We start from the raw sequence: 20,758 nt of genomic DNA, 5'->3' as shown, positions 1-20,758 counted from the left end.
GGTCTTGAACAACAATCCTCCCAATCTCTGCCTCCTGGGTATCTCAGAAGGCATGAGCCACAGCACCCAGGCTTCTTGTCGAGTTTTGGCAACAGTTCACAATTCTAGCCCACTACCCTTTCTCTTTATTGAGAAGGGCCGCCTGCTGGAGTGCAATTAGTGCTGCATCTCTCCCACGGAAGGAGGGATAGGCTTTACAAGGCTGCTCTCATTTCATGAGCTTCCAATAGTAGACATCCCAGGCCACAAGATGAAGTTATCTGAAGGCAACAGTGGGTGCTGCCTTCAGATCTTACCCACATCTATTTTCAGGGACACCATTGACTTGGTCCCTAAATGGTCTAGAAGGATATAGGGAGGGGCCATGGCTGACGACTGAACACAAAGACAGCAAAAAGACTCTCTATACCCAGAGGAACTTTGAACATGTGTCAAGTGGCCTGTACAAGTGCTATTTGGGCTAGCAAAGAGTTAGGAGTAGCCTAAGTGTCCTTCAGTAGGGGAAGGGATACGAAAAATGTGGTACCAGGACACAATGGAATGCTAGTAACAAAAGGAATGAACTAGATTGGTAGGTAGCAGTTGCTCAATAGTAAAACCTTAATGGCAACAAAAATAGAAGCAGGATTTGTGACACAAGATACAGTCGTAAAATGGCTACATGCATTCACAAAACAGTAAGACAAATGCCTTTAGTACACCTAGAGTACTGAACAATCTTGCTTAGCCTCACTCAAAACACCCCTATTAGCCTACAGTTAAGAGAAATCACCTCACACAAAACCTATTTTATAATAAAGTATTGGATATGTCATGTCACTTACTGATTACTGAAAATGAACAACAGAAATTTTGTATGAGAACATTTTTACACCATCATAAAGTTGAAAGATCAAGTTGAACTAGCACAATCCGGGGACCATCTGTATCTACAGGTTTTAAAAAGTATGAAAATACGGCCAAGTGTGATGGCACACTGCTTTAACCCAGCTGCTTAGGAGGCAGAGATCAGGAGGATTGAGGTTAGAAGCCAGCCCAGGCAAAAAGTGAGATTCCTATCCCAACAAACAAGCTGGGCATGGTGGTCCATGTCTGTAATCCCAGCTACATGGGAAGCATGGGCATGGCTCAAGTGGTAAAGAGCCTGCCTAGCAAGCACCAAGCCCTGAGTTCAAACCCCAGTACCACCAAAACTAACAAAAAAGTATGAAAACAGATTAAAAGCACAAGAATAGGTACATGGTGAGAGAGAGAGATGGAATCAGAGAGGAGGAATAGAGAGGAAATAAAATGAAATATGGTTAATTGGTCAACTTAGAGACAGTTGCCTGAACTGGGCCCTGATCAATTTCCTCTGAGAGGCTTACTACTACATCCCTCTCTTCTAAAGAAGGAAACTAAGGCACAGAGGAGCTAAGCCTTGTGAAAGACAGCACAGCAGGAGGTGATGGGGCTCCTGGAGCCAGACAGTCTGGCTCCAGAGCCAGTGCTCCTAAACACTGTGCCATCCTGGGGAAGAAACACTGACTCAGCCACACAGAGGGTAGGCTTCTTTGAAGCAGGAAGTCTTCAGTGGAAATCTGCCCCAGGTGTTCACAACATGCCTTACAGATCTCTCTTGGCAGCCCTGGGATGCTAGACTAAAGGTGAGGCTCACTGACTTCATTTTCAGGACAGATAGTGGCTGGAACCTTCTGGCACAGTTTCTCCCATCCTTTAGTATGCCTGAGTGGCAATAGTAAGCCAAATCTGGTTTTTCCAGTGGACAGAACAGGATAGGACTGGAAGCCTGTCCCTGCAGAGGTGAGAAAAGCCAGCCTCAGAGAGGCCAAGGAACCTGTCCAAGGCTAACCAGCCATGACATGGCAGAGCTGGGCCTCCGGCTCCAAAACCTGAACCAACATACCACCCACCATCTATTAGAGAGATGATGACAGAGACTGGGGCTGGCAGGGCAGGTCACCTGGAGTCTCCAGATGCAGCTCGGGTTCTGAGGGGACCATCAAAGCTGGTGTGTGGAGACATGAGCACAGGCAAGGACTAAGGAAAGGCTACACACAAAAGAATGTCATTTCTAGGCAGCACAAGGGTGAACTTCATATGCTTTGAAGTCTTAGCCCCAGTAAATTAAAATGAGCCTTTATTTGGAGAGAGAACCTTTTTTTAAAGACAATCAGTTAAAATGAGGCTATCAGAATGGGTACTAGTCCAAGGGATGGTGTCCTTACCAAAAGGGGAATTTGGACAGAGAGACCGGTGTGGAGGGAGACGATGTGAAGAGGCTCAGGGAGAAGAAAGTCTGCTTGAAACAGATCCTTTGTCAGCCCGCTGACCTTGACCTTGACCTTGGATTTTAGGCCTCCAGAAAGAACTGTGAGGTGACAAATTTTTGTTATTTAAGCGGCTCTGTTTGTGACACCTTGTTACAGCAGCGGCAGCTGAGCTTTTTGGTTTATCTGTCTACCATGGGGCTGGGGTGCACAGGCAACTCAAAAACAGGTTGGGGAGGAACTTAGTGACCTAATGCTAAGTTCTTCAAATGAAGTAATCTGACAACAGCAGAAAAACTAGTGAGGGTGACAGTGTCTGTTTTCTGGAGCAGAGAGGGAGAAATGAAACAAAAGGATGTGGTCCAGGGAGCCAAAGAAGGGGAGAGTAAATGTCACAGAGAGAGGAGAGACAGCAGAGACTATTTGACCTAATTTACTGGTTGATGCTGTGGGAAGGGTCTTGGCATTCTGAGTGAACATGTTACTTTATAAAATAAATGCTCCTCTAAAAGTCTCCTGTTGCCATGTGTCAGTGGCTCATGCCTGTAATCCTAGCTACTCAGGAGGCAGAGATCAGGAAGATCACAGTTCAAAGCCAGCCCAGGCAAATAGTTTGCAAGACCCTATCTCAAAACTACCCATCACAAAAAGGACTGGTGGAGTGACTCAAGGTTTAGGCCCTAAATTCAAGCCCCAGTACCAAGGGGGAAAAAAAGACTCCTGTATTTGAGTGAGGTTCCTGGGGTCAAGGTTGCTTAGTGTGACTGCTGTCCATTTCCCAGGGTCTCAACATGATGTTTGGGGAGAGGTGGCAAGAAGTGATGCCAGCTGATTCATGAGTAGCCCTGTGGCCTCCCCAGGGACTATGAGAGCCCTTTGTCCTCACTGCAGAGTCCTTGAGGCTTTGTGCCCTGGAAATCCTGCCTGGGAAAGGAGAGGGATGAGAGAGCCAGGTGCTATCTTCAGCTTCCCCTCCTGACTCAGGGCAGGACCCAAGCACACAGCACTCAGCAATAAACATATGATGATCTGAAGCTCCGATGAGTACATGGCTTCTTTGGTAGTCACTATATCACCCCATTTTCTGTTGCCTTAATGGAATACCTGAGGCTGGAAACTTATAAAGAAAAGAGGGAGTTTTTGCCTCATAGTCCTGGTCAGAGGGACACATCTGTCAGTGGCCTTCTTGCTGGCAAAGTCCTCAGTCAGGGACCTCCATGTGTGTCTTTTCTGGTCTCCCTCCCTCTTCTTATAAAGCCACCATCTTTAATCATGGGGACTCAACCCTAATGACCTTATGTAATCCAAACCACCTCCCAAAGGCCTCACCTCTAAATACCATAGATGATTAGGGTTTTGCCATCTTAATTCCTTACAGTGGAGATTAAGCTTCCACATGTGAATCCTTCAGGGATACTGTAATACCATTTCCGTGCCGTAACAGTCATCAAAGGCTTTAGGATGGCCTTAAATTGCATATTTCTACCCATCCTTCCCAGCACTGAATAATTACTTTACCACTAATTTATCATCAATAATATTAAATTTATTGGATTAGTTTTATTGTGTATGTTGTTTCCTTCCCACCTAAACATTCCCCCATTTATAGTTGGAGCTATTTCCCTTCTCTCTGTCTCTCCCAGGACATCATGACACATCACACCGCAGCTGGAAGGACATTCGGTAATCACACTGTCCCTAATTTTACTGATGACAAAAACAAAGCTGCACCATGTTAGGTCCATGGTCTCTCTGATTCACGCCATGCTGGGATCAGGAAGGGACGAAGAGAAGGTGTTCCCAGCTCAGAGATGTTTTCAAGCTGCCATAGAGACCCCAAGCCCTTTCCCATCTGGGCCTTTGTGCAGACACCTCCCCCACCCCCGCGTGGTTAAACTGCTTTGCAGCCACACACCTTTCCTGGGAAGGAAGCAGCTTTCCTTCTTCAGTTCTGAACTTGAACCTCATTTCCCCAGAAAAGCCATTTCTGATTCCCTAGGCCTGATTAGGGCCTATGACAGATGCTCTCCTTTGTAGCTGTATAATTGCATAATGAGTGGGAAGTTTGTTGTTTAAAGTCTGTCTGCTGCCAGCTCATAAACCCCATGAAGCCAGGAGCCCGACTTTTCTCATGCTTCTGTTCCCAGCATCTCGCCTGGCTGTACACCCAGTGAGCCATCAGTCACTACAGGCCAGCCCGATGGCTCAGTTAGCAGATACAGGGCTCTGAAAAGTTCTGCAGTAAAGATTTCTATGTAACATTGTTTGAATGTCGCATTTGTCAGACTTATTGGCCCATGGAACCCTTTTCTTGAGAAACAATGACAATCTGAGGTTCTGGATTTATCTGTAGAATAAGGACACACTTTGGAAAGTACTGTCCTGGACTAACCACAGGCTGCCAAAAAAAATAAATAAATAAAGACCAAGCCTGGGCCAGTGGCTCACACCTGTAATCCCAGCTACCTGCGAGGAGGAGATTCGAGGATCACGATTCCAGCCCAGCCCAGATGAACAGCAAGACTTCAGCTCAGCAAACAAGCCAGGTGTGGTGCATCACATCTGAAATCCCAGCTACTGAGAAGCACAGATAGGAAGATTGTGGTCCCAGGCTGGACCCAGGCAGAGGCATGAGACCCTATCTGAAAAATAACTAAAAAAAACAAAAAAGAGCTGGAGGTGTGGCTTAAGTGGTAGGTAGCAAGCACAAGGCCCTGAGTTCAAGCCTTAGTACTGCCGAAAGCAGTAACAAAACAACCACAAGAGTAACAAAAGCAAAAACCCAAAACAGTGCTGGTGCTCCCTGCTCCCCATCCCAGAAAGGGCTGTATGTGGCTTCTTGTGAGAGATGGAAACAAATTTGAGCCATGGTCCCCATGGCCTTCTGAGACAAAAAAGCTCAAAGCCATCATCCCCTGACCTTCCCCCTCGGATTGCCTGGAACTGCAGAATCCAGGACTCTTTAAAAGCACAAGTGCCATCGTTCAGCCCCCCGGGCAATGAGGAGTGGAGTTGTAAGTGTCTCTTGATTTGCCACTCTTCCAAAGAGGGTGGAATGTTTTCCTCAGCAAGTGAAATTAGGTCAAGTGTGAGTTCTTCAAGCTGAGGGTAGGACCTGACTCTCAAGCAACGTGGAGGAGAAAGAGGTAGGGGCCAGGCAGAGGCAGAGGAACCAGAATGAATAGATGCCTCCCAGGTGTCTCTTCAGAGATCGGAGGGTCGCAGGTGTGCCAGAAAGCACCAACTGCCTCATGGCCTGCAGGCGGCCTGTTTCTGTCCAGTGACTTCACCTGCAGTGCTGGTGACAGCTGAGAAAGAGCAGACACAGCAGGAAACCAGAAGGATCACAGCACAGATAGGCGGAAGCTCAAAAATGAGAGAGAAGAGGGAAGCAGACCCCAGGCAGCACCCAGCTCGGAGAGATGAGAATGGGGACAGACCTTTGGCTCAGCAAATAAAGCCACTGTCCATGACCTTTGGAAAGAGAGGCCTCGCTGAGAGTGGAGATAGAAGGGACGTCAGGGGGCACAACAAGGAAAGGGCAGGGAGAAGAAAAACGTAGGTGATACTGAGCACTCCATGTGGGTTTGGCAGGGAAAGAAAGAATTGTGGGAGATAGAGGGCAGCAGGTCAAGATCAGATCATTTTCTATTAAGGAGAACCTCAGTGTTTTCCAGCCAATGATTACAGACCTACCAAGGTCTTCTGAGTCCTGCTGTCCCAGTCAAATGCAGAGGGGAGGAAGTGGAGACATCAGTCATTGGATTCAAAGCCCATCCTAAATGTAGGGGGTCTCATCTTGAGATCCATAACTTAATTATGTCTGCAAAGACCCCATTTCCAAACAAGATCTTATTCACAAGGAGTTAGGACTGTCACATTCCCTATCACCCAGCAGTGTCTGGACATAGCAGGTACTCTGTAGATATTCATTGCTCCAGTGAATCAACTTTATGATCATTCTTGTCATTTCAATGGGAGAAAAGGGGACAGGAGAGAGGAGAAAGCAGTACCACAGTTTTGCCCCAGGAATGGAGGACAAGGATTAAAGGCTCACCCAAACCTGTCCAGCCTGAAGGGAAGTTGTTCACGTTGTGCTAGCATGTTGGAAGCATGGCTGTGCCCTGTGACACCTGAGCAGAGGCCCTCTGAAGTCGTGTGGCTGCCACCCCCTCTTCTGCCACCTCTTCTGCAGAAGTGAGGGGTAATAGCAGGAAGAGGCTCTGAGACTCTGAGAAAGGCAGGTGCTGAGTGGAGGGGCTGCTCCTGACTCACCAGGTGCTCCTGCTCTGTGTCTGGGGAGACTCTTGTGGACATTTTAGGAAATCTCTGGGCATAAACAGTGAGGCTCCAGAGACCACTGTATGTGCCCTCCACACTCAGCACCCAGAACCTCCCTGCAGCTTAGATAGTGCACTGGAGTTTGTGCTACTTGGTGATAAATGTTTCTACCAGCACCATCTGCCTCTCCCATGGTGGCCCACCGCTTCCTCATCCACTAAGGTGTCACTCCAAGGACTTGTGGGACACACTTTTGGCTGAGTATTATTTTCATTTTGCATAGAGACATCTATGGCATTGAAACACTATCAACAAGCTGTAATCCCAGCCCTCAGGAGACTGAAGCAGGAGGGTGATGCGTTCAAGGCCAGTCTGAATTACATAGAGAAATCCTGTCCCAGAAGAAACAAAAAGAAAAAAAGGAAGAAAAGGAGGGAGGAAGGAAGAGAAGGAGAGAAAGAGGGAGGGAGGGAGGGAGGCTATTAACATCAACTTGTGTTTCCTTTTATCACAAAAAACACTCATTAAAAATCACAAAAGCCACGGACTGGAGGTGTAGCTAAGCCGTAGAGCATCTTCTTTGTGAGTGTCTGATTTGCAAGCACGAAGCCCTGAATTCAAACCCCAGATATACTAAAAAAAAAAAAAATCACCAAATCCTGCCAGGTCTCTCGGTGCACATCTGTAATCCCAGCTACTCAGGAGGCGGAAGTAGGAGAATTGCAGCCCGGGCAAATTAGCAGAAGACCATATCTGCAAAGTAAACTAAATACAAAAAGACTAGGGGCATAGCTCAAGTGATGAGGCTGTTAGTTCAAATCACAAAATCTGCTGGGGATCAGTGGCTCACGCCTGTAATCCTAGCTACTCAGGAAGCAGAGATCAGGAGGATTGCAATTCAAAGCCAGCCCAGGCAAATAATGTAAGAGACCCTATCTCAGAAAAAAAAAAAAATCACAAAACTAGGACTGGTGGAGTGACTCAAGTTGTAGACCCTGAGTTCAAGTCCCAGTACCAAAAAAACAAAAACCAAAAAAAACCCCACAAAATCCTGGTTTTATGCTTACTTTGAGAAACATCGGTTATTTCAGGCATCCTCGGCCTAAGCCAGCAGTGGATTTATCTTAACTCCTGACCCTCCAAGCCTATAAACACCCTGGAAAGGAGACTCAGTGGTGGCTTGTGAGCCAGATACAAGGACTACCCTTTGGTAGCCAGCGTCCAGACACATGCTACCAAGAACCTGTCTGACTCCAGGTCTGCCCAAGGGAAAGGAAGTGAGGGTCATGACCTGACATGAGGCTTGTGACCCCAAGCCTGTCCTTGACCTGACTCATTAGGAACTTGTATAAAGGTCACCAAATATGTTACATGTTACACATCTCCTATTGGATGTGATGGAGAAAGAATGTGCAGACATCTTTGAAAGATTTTGAAGATATTAGTTGAAAAAAATCCCTGCTAAAAAGTCCTGCTGGGCCTTGGATGGCTTGAGGCTTAGTAGGGAGGAGTTTGGAAAATAAAGAGGCTGATACAGCAAGGTCCCTCTGTCCAGTACCCAAGTAACACAATGTCGGTCTTTTCCTGGGACAAGGATAGCCTGGGACCCTAAGCAGAGGGACTGGAAGGCTGGCCTGAGCCCTGGTTCCCAAGTAGGAAATGACAGTCAGAGGATGGAAGCAGAAACCTGGGCTCTGAGATGATTACTTGGCACCTCTGCCATGCCCTTTGTGAAGCCCCTCTGAGCGTGGGTGGGGTGGAGGCTCCACTTGGCCCCAGTGAAGGACTGTCCTTTCATTCGGAGTTGGCACAGCAGGACGAGAGAGAATGACGGTCCAGCTGGCACTAGGAAACAAGGAGGCCTGTCTGTGCTCCAGCACCACCCAGCAAGCATCTGAGGACTCTCGTCTGGGGAACAGAGGGGCTCTCTTTGTGTCAGGCTTTCCTGCTGCCCCACTCCCCTCCCCTGGTCAGCACAAACTGACCAAGAGCCAGAGACCAGCGGGAGCCAGAAGGAAAAGACCCACAGCAGAAGTGCACTCTCCCTATGGCCACCCAAAAGACCAACTGAGTCATCCTGAAACGCATCCCATCTGAGAGGGAAAGAAAGGGGCAGGAGGGAACGGATAGAACAGGGAAAGTGTTCTAAGAATTGCTTTGTTTTTTCTCTGCAACTGGCAAAGAACGGTAGTGGTTGGACCCAAAAGTAGTGGCTAGAAAGAAACCACTGAGAAAGGATGGAGCTGAAGAAAGGGAAGATTGCTCACACCTGAGCCAGGAAAGGGGCACTGAAGGTGACAGTGGGTGTCAGGTGCACACAGACAGCCTAGAGGACCCAGCAGAGGCCGAGAAGGCCAAGGAAACCAATTAGAGACTGTGGACGAGGCTCGGGGTCAAAACTAAGTCTGGGCCCTGAGCTGAGCCCTCTGGGCTTAGGGTATGAAGCAGCCAAAAAGAAAGACACAACAGGACCCACTCTGAGGAATCTGGGGTGGGAGGTGGCAGGTGGGGCTTCTCTCTACAGGGGACCTGAACCCCGCCCATCCCTCCAAAGGCAGAAAAAAGGTTCTCACTGAAGCTGGACCAGGACTGACTTCTACCCTTGGGTTTTTTCTAGGTGGGAAAGTTAGGCCTGGACAGGAGGTTAGGACAGTTCAAGGGCAAGCTAGTTGCTGACTCCTAGAACCCCGATGACCCAGGAGTCCTTGGGTCTGTGCCTGTGGACCAAACACATAGCTCATTTATTCAGCAAATATTTATGTAACACTGTCTGTGCCAGCCTGTGTACTGGGGTTATTCTCTGTGTCATGCACTCTTAATAATAAAGTCTTGCTGAAAGTTTCCACCTGACTTGAGCTGTCACTTTGGGGAAGGAGAGCAAGAAAAGAGGTTGTGCCCACAGCGGGGTGAAAGGCCTGGAATTCCTTGTTCCAGAAAGTTCAGGAGGAAGCCCAACGGAATGGGAGAGAGATGTGGCCAGCAGTGGCCAACACACGGTTTATACACCTCAGAGTGCTGGAGGGAAACCCAGCGCCAGGCAGGCCAGGGCCAGGGTGGGCTGTAGACCACGTTGGCATCTTTGCAGATCCCAGAATTGCTCAAGAGGACTGCCTAGGAAAGCAATTCTTTTGGTAAGACAAGATAAAAATGCAGCCATGTTGGGCATGGGTACGAATGTCTACCTGTTGGTGATGCTTGGGGGGAGGGGGTTGCCGGTTGCAATAACAAAAATGACCATCTATTTCAGAAGGAATAGGAGAGGGAAAGAGATGGCATTCAAGTGCAACTTCCAAAAAATTGTTAAGCTCTGGCAAAAGTTCAAAACATGGCAAATTTTCTGTCAGATCAGGCCTGATAACTTCTCCAGCCCTTCAGCCCTGTACAGGGGGAAAGGTCTGTATACACAGATGGTTCTTTTCACCTGTCAGCTCCCCTAAGAAACCCCATCTAGATGAGACCAGATGAAGGGAAGGAAGCGAGGGGACATGTCCAGTAGTGGCCAGATAGCTGAGCCTCTGCAGACAAATGAGGAAACCTGAGTGTTGGGGTAAATCCAGCAGTGGCCCCCATTTCTCCTGGCCTATGTGTGTTTTCTTCTGGAGCATGAGTTTTATGGAAATATGTTTGCTTTCTGATATCTTTCATGTCCCTTTTTTTTGGAGGGTGGGGGGACAGTATTGAAGTTTGAACTCAGGGCCTCACACTGGCTAGCCAGTCCACACCTCCAGCCCATTTTGGTTTGGTTTATTTTTCAGATAAAGTCTCACACTTTTGCCTAGGCCAGACTGAAACTGGGATCCTCCTATCTCTGCCTCCCAAGTAGCTGGGATTATAGGTATGTGCCACCATACCCAGCCATGTCAGTCTTGATAGTAGAAATTAATATCACCACTTCCAGGCAACTCAAGTCACACTTGTGATTTCCCAGTCAGTTTGAGTCACCCAGACCAGGGGTGTCCTTCCCCTGCTTCTGTCCTAGTAGGTTGGGTCATTGGTGGAGGCTTGAGCCATCTTCTGTCCTCTTGGCCTCTGCCAAGAGGCTACTAACTCTGGCAGGATGACTTCTTTCAGGCATGTCCCTCCTTGGACATTTCCCAAGAATCAAGACCCAGCTCCTTCCTATTGCAAATTCTCTCAAACCTGTCTAGATTTTTTAAAAATTCTATGTGTTGAATTTTTAAAATTGTGATAAAATACACATGACATAAGTTTACCATTCCGTCATGTGTCAGTGTATAGTTTGGCAGCTTTAAGTACAGTTTCCCTGCTGTGCCACCATCACCACCATCCATGTCAACTCACAATGGCAACCACATTCTACTTTCTAGCTCTGTGAGTTGGATGGCACTGGGGACAGCAACAGCAATGGCAATCTGTAAGCAAACCCATCCAGGGGCCATTGTTTTGTGTCCAGCTTGCTTCACTTGGCACCATGTCCTCCAGGTTCCTCTATGTTGAAGCACCTGGCAGAATCTTTCTTCCTTGAGGTGGAATAATATTCCATTGCATCTTTATGTCACATTGTATTTTTCCATGTATCTGTTGATGGACACTTGGGTAGCTTCCATGTTTGCGTTGTTGGGAGTAATTCAGCTTCAAGTCCTTGCCTTTGATTCTTTTGGGTATATTTCCAGAAGTGGAATTGCTGGATCATATAGTACTCTAGAGTTTTTGAGGTAGAGTCACTTTTTCACCATGTTGCACCATTCTACATTCCCATTAACAGTTACAAGAGTTCTGATTTCCCCACATCCTCAGCTACACTTGTTATTTTCTGTTTTGGTTTTGGTTTGGATGGTGGGTATGAGGTAGTTTCTCATGATGACCCAATATCATGAAATTTAAAAGTTCACCTCTAGTACCCTCAAGACTCTATCAGAGAAAAAGCCCTTTTCAGAGTGTCCACGTTAGCATCTCTATCTCTCCTCTGCTGTCTAGATGTTACTTTTATGTCTTTCTAATGGGAAGCTCAGCTGTCCCCTCGTTGGCTCTTGCAATTCTGTTGTTTATTTGGCACAGCTTCCAGTTGGGCAGCAAGAAGACATGGATAAGATGCTGATCCTGTCAGTCCTCAGGTGGCCAGCTAGGGCCTGGAGTGGACAGTCCCCGTGGGCTGGTGGCCAGCGGTGTTACTCAGCATACTTTGCAAATACGGTGTCATCATTTCCTATGTGAGCTGCAAAATGGGAAAGGTGGGGAGGCACTGCCTTATGGCCCGAACTGGGTTTGTCGTTGAGGCTTTGCTTCTTAGCATTTGAAGTAAACTTTTAGAACTCTAAAACCTTTTTCCTTTTAAGAAAGCTCAAATTCTACAAATGAAATTAGATTTCCTCTTAAATCCTGAACGCTGCTCTGGGTTTAAATGTTCTTTTGACACTCAACCAACTCCTTTATTCTATCTGGGTTATTCTAGGATGTCCCTCTGCCGTGCCATATGCATGTCCCAAGGCAACAGAAGGCCAGTGGAGTCCATAAAGTACAGTCGATGGGGTGACAAGGGCAACTTCAATGCCTGTCACCTCATTTCCTCCAGCCACACAGGAAGCATAACCTTACCTCCTGTGCTAAGCAGGTGTGTCCTTTGACTCTGACTCTCTTCTCCCTTCCAAGGCCAGGGAGACCGCCACCTTGGGCACAGCAGCCAAACAATGATGGGCTGGTTTCCTAGAAGAAGAAAAGACTGGCAGACTGGGTGCCACCATAGATTAGAAAAGACAGAAAGGCCTCTCTGTGGAAGGGCAGCATGTAGCAGGAAGGGGAGTGTTTGGGGAAGCTCCTCTGACAGACGGTGCGTGCCACTTGAGGTCAGAGTGGCTCATCCTTTCTGTGTCCCAGTTTCCTCTTCACAGAGCAGGTGGTGACCTCTTTGCAGCAAGTGTGGTGGAAGTGAATGAATAGCCAAGGCCTCCCACAAAAGCCGAATGTCCTAAAATGCAGAGGCATTAATGCCTGTCCCTGGGAAGTAAGACAGATGCATTAGAACATGAAGTTGCAAGGCTGACTCTGGACCTGTGCCTAAAGCACATCCTAGAAGGATCTGTTTCTAAGAAAAAGAAGAGGCAGGCTGAGTATAGTAAGTTCCTGTCATTCACAAAAAACCTCTCTCCTCCTCGTGCAAAATTCCCTGGGATGTCTATGAGGAACACAAGGAAGCCCTTTGCCTTCTGTAGACTGACTCAAAGTCCTAAAATGTGACTGGTGGAGTGGCTCAAATAGTAGAGTGACTGCCTAGCAAAAGTGAGGCCCGGAGTTCAAACCCAAGTACCGCCAAAACAAAAAAATCCTAAAATGTGCTATCTTGAAGAACCCTCATACATATTCTGATTTTATGGTCTTCAAAAAAAATTTTTTTTAATCAGTAGAAACTTTTCTTCAAATAAAGTTTGGCTAGAACCCTATATGTAAAACAGTAGAACCATTTAGGGGGAACTGAGATTGGGGCCTGTGTACCTGAGCTCCAGCACCACCATTTTACAATTCACAGTCCCAAGCCTTCTCCTCAGATCCCCTAGGATTTTTCAGTGAAAACATTGCAAATAACTGGATGCTCACATCTGATAGGTGAACAGACTCATCTGGAGAGGTAAGAGTACCGACCCAAGTGTCTTAATGCCAGGTACAGTTCATCTCCCTCCACCATAAAAATAGTGGAAACTATTGATGATGTTGTGTTGGAGGTGGTGATGCAAAGGCAGAGAAAGAGTGGACAGGTAGAATGCAAACAAAGGGGCTATGCATGGTGATACAAACCTATAATCACAGCTACTAAGGAGGTGAAGGTCAGAGGATCATGGTCAGAGGCCAGCATAGGCAAAAATGTAGGACCCTATCTGAAAAATAAACTAAAAACAAACTGAAAAGACTGGGGTGTGGCTCAAATGGTAGAGTCATAGAGGCCTTGAGTTCAATCCCCATGCTGAAGAAAAAAAAAAAAGACATGTAGGGGCAACATTTTTTTGGAGAACAGAAAAGAATCGAGTGTCTCTGATGGAAGGAAATCAGAGGCAATTTCTTCAAATACAAAACACAGTGCAACAAAAAGGAAGTCCTATGAATTGGGAAGATGTTCTATTCTGTTTCAGTCCCTTGAGCAAGAAGATCATGTCTTAGGCTACTGAGATGGCCTCCTATTGTGAAATGCTGCTTCTTATATCAGTGGTAATCTAACCTCAACGTTACAATGTTTGGCACTTTCTCTGGAGTCTTTGCTAATCAATGTACCATGTGAAATGGATAATCAACACAGTAAAGTCATGTTGATCAGAGGTGAGCTCTATCATTGCTGATCTCTATTATTGGGATAGTTAATTTTATATGTCCACTTGACTGGGCTACAGGGTGCCCAGATTATACATTATTTCTGGGTGTATCTGTGAGGGTGTTTCTGGAAGACATTAGCATCTGAATCAGTGGACTCATTCCAGTAGACTGCCCATCTCAGTCTGGGCACTGTCTACTCCTTGAGGGGCCCGAGCAGAACAAAAGGCAGAGACTCCTATGATTTTCACGGATGGGGAAAGCAGTGTTATTCTAGCTATGCCAAGTTGACCCAGATGTGAAACTCAGCCCCATTTTTAATTTAATCAGCAATATAATTATGCCCAAATACCCACAAAGAGAGAAAGACAGACACAGAGACACATGCAGTAGCACAAACCATTTGGGTAGGAGGAGGGGTGGAGAAAGGGAAGGAGGAATTTATATGTCAACTTGAAAATCACATTTATTTATGTGATTATTTATTTATTTGTCTCAGAGTCTCACTGTGTTGCCCAGACGGGTTTTAAGCTTCATCGTAAACCATTTTTCATGTAATTATTTTATTTTACTTTTTGACAGTACTGGGGGTTGAACTCATGGTCTGTGCTTACTGGTCAAGCAACTCTACCACTTGAGACATGTCTCCAGCCCCCAGTAAACCACTTCTAATTGCACCTTAGACTTCAGTTCACTGCACAACTTCGAATTCTTCCAATCCCTTCAGTTTCTTAAAGTTCAGCTTATTCAATATGCAATCCAGTTTATTCAAATAAACGTGCAAATTCAAAAATGTTTTACAGTAGCATGGGAAGGCAAAGTGGATTCAAGAAACCAATGTTGTGACAAACGCAGGCACACCAAAGTGCCCACATGGCAGTGAACCTGAGTACTATTGGAAGACACCCCTGTATTAATTATATTGCATGCTTTACACATTTAGAGAATAGTAGAAAAGAGTTAGAATTGTGCCCAGGTGACAGCTGCCACATGCCACTTTCCACATAAATCCCACCACTAAGAATAGGAGGAAGGGGCTGGCAGAGTGGCTCAAGTGGTAGAGCGCCTGCCTAGTAAGTGTGAAACCCTGAGTTCAAACCCCAGTATCACCAGAAAAACAATACAAATATAAAAGAACAGGAGGAAGTCAGGGTTGAGAATATAACTTCGTGGCAGAGCACTTGCCTTACATGCTCAAGGCCCTGGGTTCCATTCCCAGCACTGAAAAGAGCGGGGTGGGGGGGAAGCACAGAATGAGTATTTTCTAAAAGAGGAATAAAACTTTGGTTCAAACAAAATAATAAAAGATTTACGATCAACAACACACCTGTTATTAAAAAAAGAAAGTTCTTTTATTACACCTAAGGTAATACTTTTGTGGGGTTTGGTTTGTTTGTTTGAGACAGGGTCTCACTATGCAGCCCAGGATGGCCTGGAACTGACTTATGCTTTGCATTTTCTCCTCCAAATAGCAATTTCTCTGTGAAAGGGGAAGACGTTTGAAAGGCAGCCCCTCCCCTGCACACAACCCCCAACCCAGCTTCACCTGGAGGCGCACAATCTCAAAGCCTTGTCCACGGCTGGGATGGGGCTCCCCTTGTCCTTTACATTTCTTTTCCTGTTATCCACAGCCAATACAACAAGGAAGACAAATTCTAAGGGGCACCCATGGTCTTTAAAATCACTTCGAAACTATTCTATCTAGAACAGCTGAGCAGCTCTGCTTGTGTAGGCCACCCCCATGTGTCGCTGGAAGGAACTACTGTTTAAGTTCTCAGAAACCTCAGGACCCCTTGCATTAATAATTCATGCTAACTTTTTGTCCACTGACACTGACCACCTGCTACAGCTACAACATCAGCGTGGCAGACAGAAAGTGGTTAGGGTGTGGACCTCGCCCTTACGGAACTCGCAGTACGGTAGAAAAGCCCAAAGTAGAACAAGACTATTAAAAAAAGAGATAAAAGCAACAAATGCTTATAATTGCTACAAGCATACATGCTCTGATGGCTGGAAGAAGGCTAAATGAACTCCAGCTGGGGGCATCAGAAAGGCTTCAGGGATGTGACTTTGACACAGACCTTGAAGACTGGACATGGTAGAGAACCGTTTATTCATCATGAGGTATTTTAAACCATTGGGGTAGAAAAGTGCAGGACATATGGAAGGAATAGCAAGCCATTTTTTCTGAAGTATGGAACTATGCAGGATAATAGCGTAAATTAAGATCAGAAAGGTATGCTGGGGACATGATGGCGTCTGCCTGTAATCCTGGCACTTGGGAGTCAGAAGAAGGAGGATGACTAGTTTAAGGCCAGCCTGGGCTCCAAAAGCCAAGAGCTGGGAGACAGCTCAGTGGTGGAGTGCTTGCCTAGCATATGCAAGGCCCTTCAACCCCCAGCACAGCAAACAATAAAACCAAGCAAACACTAAAAGAGGGTTGAAAGATAGTGAGGTCCTTGTGTGTCAAACTGCAGACCTTGTATTTATCTCGGTATGTAACAGGTGCCAAGGAAGGTGTTTAGGCAGAGAAGGGATACTTATTATTTTATTTATTCAACAATCTCCTTTGAGAAATATTAGTGTGCCTATCAGTGCCAGGTGCCGGGTGCTGCATACACATGGTGAGAAAAGCACACTCTGTTCTCAGAATTGAGTGAAGAACTGGAAGACAATCAAGAAATGTACCTACAAGTAAACAGCCGACTAAAAGTGATGGTGTGGCAGATTACAAAAGGGGCAAGATCCTACCAGAGAATAGAGGGCTGGGCACTTAATCAGGGTTGGGGGCAGAGAAGTCCTCTCTAAGTGCCATCCACAGATCTGGAACCTGAAGGATACATGGCTAGCTGAGGATTTAAGAGATGAACCTCCCACATGCCTGTAAAGGCCCGTAAGCAGAAAAGCATTTGTGGGGCTCAGGTGGCTGGAAATTGCACTCCTCCAAGCAGAGAGTGAAGCTGGGATGAGAAATTTGGAAGTGGTTGATCAAAGGGTACAGTTACGCATGAAGATTCTGGAGGCCTGATGTAAAGCAAGATGTAGTTAATAGATTTATATTGTATTTGAAATTTGCTAAGAGAATAGATCTTAAGTGTTTTTGATAACACCCCAAAAATGCCAACTAGCTGAGGTGGTAGATATACTAGTCAGCTTGATTGTGGTGATCATTTCACAGTGTATGCATATATCAAAAATACTGGGCCAGGCATGGCAGCACCTGCCAGTAATCTCAACCTTGAGAGACTGAGGCAGGCGTCCAAGGCCAGCCTGGGCTACATGAGACCCTGACTGGGACTGCAGATGCAACTCAGTGGTAGAGCACTTGCCTAACATACACAAGCCTCTGAGTTTGATCCCCAGCACTGTGAAAAAAGCAAGATTTTGTCTCAAAACAACAAAAACAAGCAAAACACCTTAGACACCTTAAATATATACAATTTTGACTTGCCAACTGTATCTCAATAAAGCTCGAACAAAAGAAACTGGAAAAAAGGATGGTGTGAGGGGGAGGTAGGGGCAAAGGCAGGAGACGGTCACAGAGGGAAAGTGATGCCCTGGTGGCCTTGCAGCCATTGCAATGAGCCTTGCTTTTAAGCACCATGGGGAGCTGCTAACAATTTGACCCCATATGTAACTTATACGTTTTCTTTTTTTGGTGGCACTGGTGTTTGAACTCAGAGCCTCATTCTTGCTAATCAGGCGTGGGCTCTACCACTTGAGCCACTCCACCCACCTGCCATCTGCAATTTAGAAACTTCATGCTGGGAACAGTGCGGCGAATACACCAGAAGGGCCCTGTTACTACAACCACGATGCTCTGAAACATCACTTTCTATCACTCCTCCATACCCCTAACCGGAAGTTGCTGAGTTTGTTTTGCCTTGCTTAAGGCCTATGAGCAAATTCAAAATCTGTGCCAAGTAAGAATAAGAGGAAGTTAATTTCATTGACACACCCCCCACCCATTTATTTTCACCCACCTTGAGGCATGGGTCCTTGAAGAGAAATTTAAGTTTGCAAAAGATATTTGGGTAATGACTTCTAGATTATAAATAAAATATAAAATAATAAAACTGGGGCATTTGAAAGCATCAATAGGGCCAGGCATGTTGGTAGCTGCCTGTAATCTGTTTCAGGAGGCCGAGATGGGAGGATCACAGACCAAGACCAGCCTGGGCAAAAGCACAAGACCCTATCATAGAAACAAACTAAAAGCAAGAGGACTGGGGGTGTGGCTTTAGTGGCAGGTAAACTGCTAGCCTAGCAAATCCAAAGCCCTGAGTTCAATCTCCAGTACTGCCGAGAGTGGAGTCGGGGGAGGCAGGGGAGGAAAGGAAAGAAAAGAAAAGCTTCTATAGCTGTATGAACTATGAAAGTCTGAAACCTTTCTGTTTCCTGGGTACTTGAACCTCCTGTGGCTTTTGGGGGTCAGGAGACAGGCATGGGGAGGAAGAGGAGGTTGGAAAGCAGAACCAGAAAATCAGCCAGATGCCAGAGAGACCTCCATCTTTGCCATTGCACCTCTGCACTGTGCTATGACATGTCTTCTTAGTAGAACCTGAAATCAACCAGGAGAGCAAGATTGTGTTCAAAAGTCACTCCATATGAAGCAAAAAATCTGCCCTTCACTTTTCTTTCTCTGTACCCTAAGGAGATCTAAATCTTCCTTCGTGCCTTCATCAAACGCTAGACACCAGGCTCCCTAGAACGATCTTTTTATTTTGTGTTATTTCTGCACATTCTGCCAAGCATGTGTGGGTCTTTAAAGACTTTAAAGGTCTGAAAAGATAGCAAAGACACATCCATACAGCAAAGACATGTGGCTCAGGGAAGGAGCACATAAATCAAAAGCCAGGGAGAGGCCTGCTAGCAACCTGGAAATCAAATTGTCAGGAAGAAGGGCCGTGTGGAAAATAGATTAGAAGGGCACTGAACAAGAGAGAAGAAAGACAAGCAACCCTTACGAAAATTAATGAGAGGCAAGGAAGCCGGGAGAAGTCTAAATTTGCAGTCTTGCACTGCTTAAGGATGGACTAACATTTCAGCAAGTTATACAGTGCGATGGCCAACTGTCTCCACTTCCTCCTTAGTGCACTTGCCACTCTTGAAACAAAGCTACAGGCTCTGGAAGGAATTCGGGGGATTAGAGCAGGTATAGCAACTTGATGGGGATGAATCCTCCATCCACAGCACCGTCCTTCATCTGACTTTCAGCCTCAATAACTCTAAAACTGTTGCAAATGTGGCTGGCCAAACCTCGCTCAACTGGGCTACTGATAGCTACCTACAAGTTATCCTGACGGTTCAGAGATGGCACGATTAAAGCAGCAAGTATGGGCACTGACAAAGAGTGAGAGGGTGGGATGGGCGGGCAGGAGGGCCTCCATAAACAGAATCTGTTATTATTATTAAATAAAATTTAGAAGCAAGTGAATGTTGTTTGTGAAATTTTCTACTTCATCTGTGATGTTCAGGCTCTGAGTGCCCTGCTAGTTTCTTTCTTTTCTCAAAATCTTATACACCTCACCCTCTATAGGTTCTGCAACATAGAACCAAGTGTGGATTAAAAATATTTGGAAAATAATCATAGAGTTCCCCCCCACCAAAAAAAATCCAAATGAATTTGCCATACCAAGGTATTGTCCCGAATCCATGGGAATGAAGTGATGCATAGGCATTAAGGGTTTGGTGTTGTTTTGCTGTTTTCAACGCTAGGGATTGAACTCAGGGTCTTGTGCATGCTAGGCAAGCCTGCTACCACTGAACAACACTCCCAGCTTGTTATTAGGCATTAGAAAGAATCTGGAGGGCTGGGAGTATGGATGAAATGGCAGAGCTCCTGCTAGCAAGCACAAGGCCCTGAGTTCAAACTCCAGTATCACCAAAATAAAAAAATAAATAAAAACCACCTCTAGAGAGAATTCAAAGTATATGAGAGGACATAGGTTATATACAAACACCACACCATTTTATACAAGGTAATTGAGCATCCATGGATTGTCTCATCTGTGGGGAATCCTGGATTCAATCATCTGCAGATACCAAGGGATGACTGGATACCAGTTCTCCCTCTGTTACAATTTGGATATGAAGTGCCACCCCACCAAACACTCATGTGTTGAAGGCTTGGTTCCCAGCTGATGGCACACGAGCTTCATAGATGGATTAATCTACTGGCAATCATAGCTGAGTGAGCTATTAGGGGTTGGTGCTGCCTTGAAGAACCAGGCATATTTCCTCTGAAGAATATATTTTGTCCCCAGACCCTTAGGTTCTCTCTCTCTCTCTCTCTCTCTCACTGGCCCCACGCCCCCAGCCTCCATGCTGTGCTCTACTACACACTGTTTTCTTCACCATGATACTCTGCCTCAACACAGTCTACAGCAATGGGACCAAATAACCACGAACTAAAAACCTCTGAAACTGTGAGCCAAAGTAAGCCTTTCCTTCTTTTAGTTATGTCAGGTGTTTTGTCACAGTAATGTAATTTTTTTTGGCAGTACTGCGGCTTGAACGCAGGGCCTCACACTTGCTAGACTTTACTAGGTAGGCACTCTATCTCTTGAGTCACTCCACCAGCCCTACAGCAATGCAAATTGACTAACATGCTCTTTTGTTCCAACTCCTACACCGAGGTGGAACAATCTCCTTATTGTCTCCCAACCAAGCCTCCAGTCCTCCTAAGTGAAGCTAATCTTAGTAAGGTGACCACTGTTCTACAGGAACTGGACTTTGGCCCATCATGGTAATCATTTTTATCAATCCTGTTGATCTTGCAAGCTCTGATTCATTTGTGATATGAAGTTGTGATATGATTAAGAGGACAGATACAAGTCCAAAATCTAGAACTATAAAATCTATAATTGTATTTATGAATTTAATTTCAGTTTCAAACCCTCATTCTGCCTACTAGCAGAAACTCAATCTAAGCCAATTTAGAATTATAT

Source organism: Castor canadensis, chromosome 15 (assembly GCF_047511655.1).
Source record: "Castor canadensis chromosome 15, mCasCan1.hap1v2, whole genome shotgun sequence".
Classification (NCBI taxonomy): domain Eukaryota; kingdom Metazoa; phylum Chordata; class Mammalia; order Rodentia; family Castoridae; genus Castor; species Castor canadensis.
Note: the sequence above shows the minus strand (reverse complement) of the source record.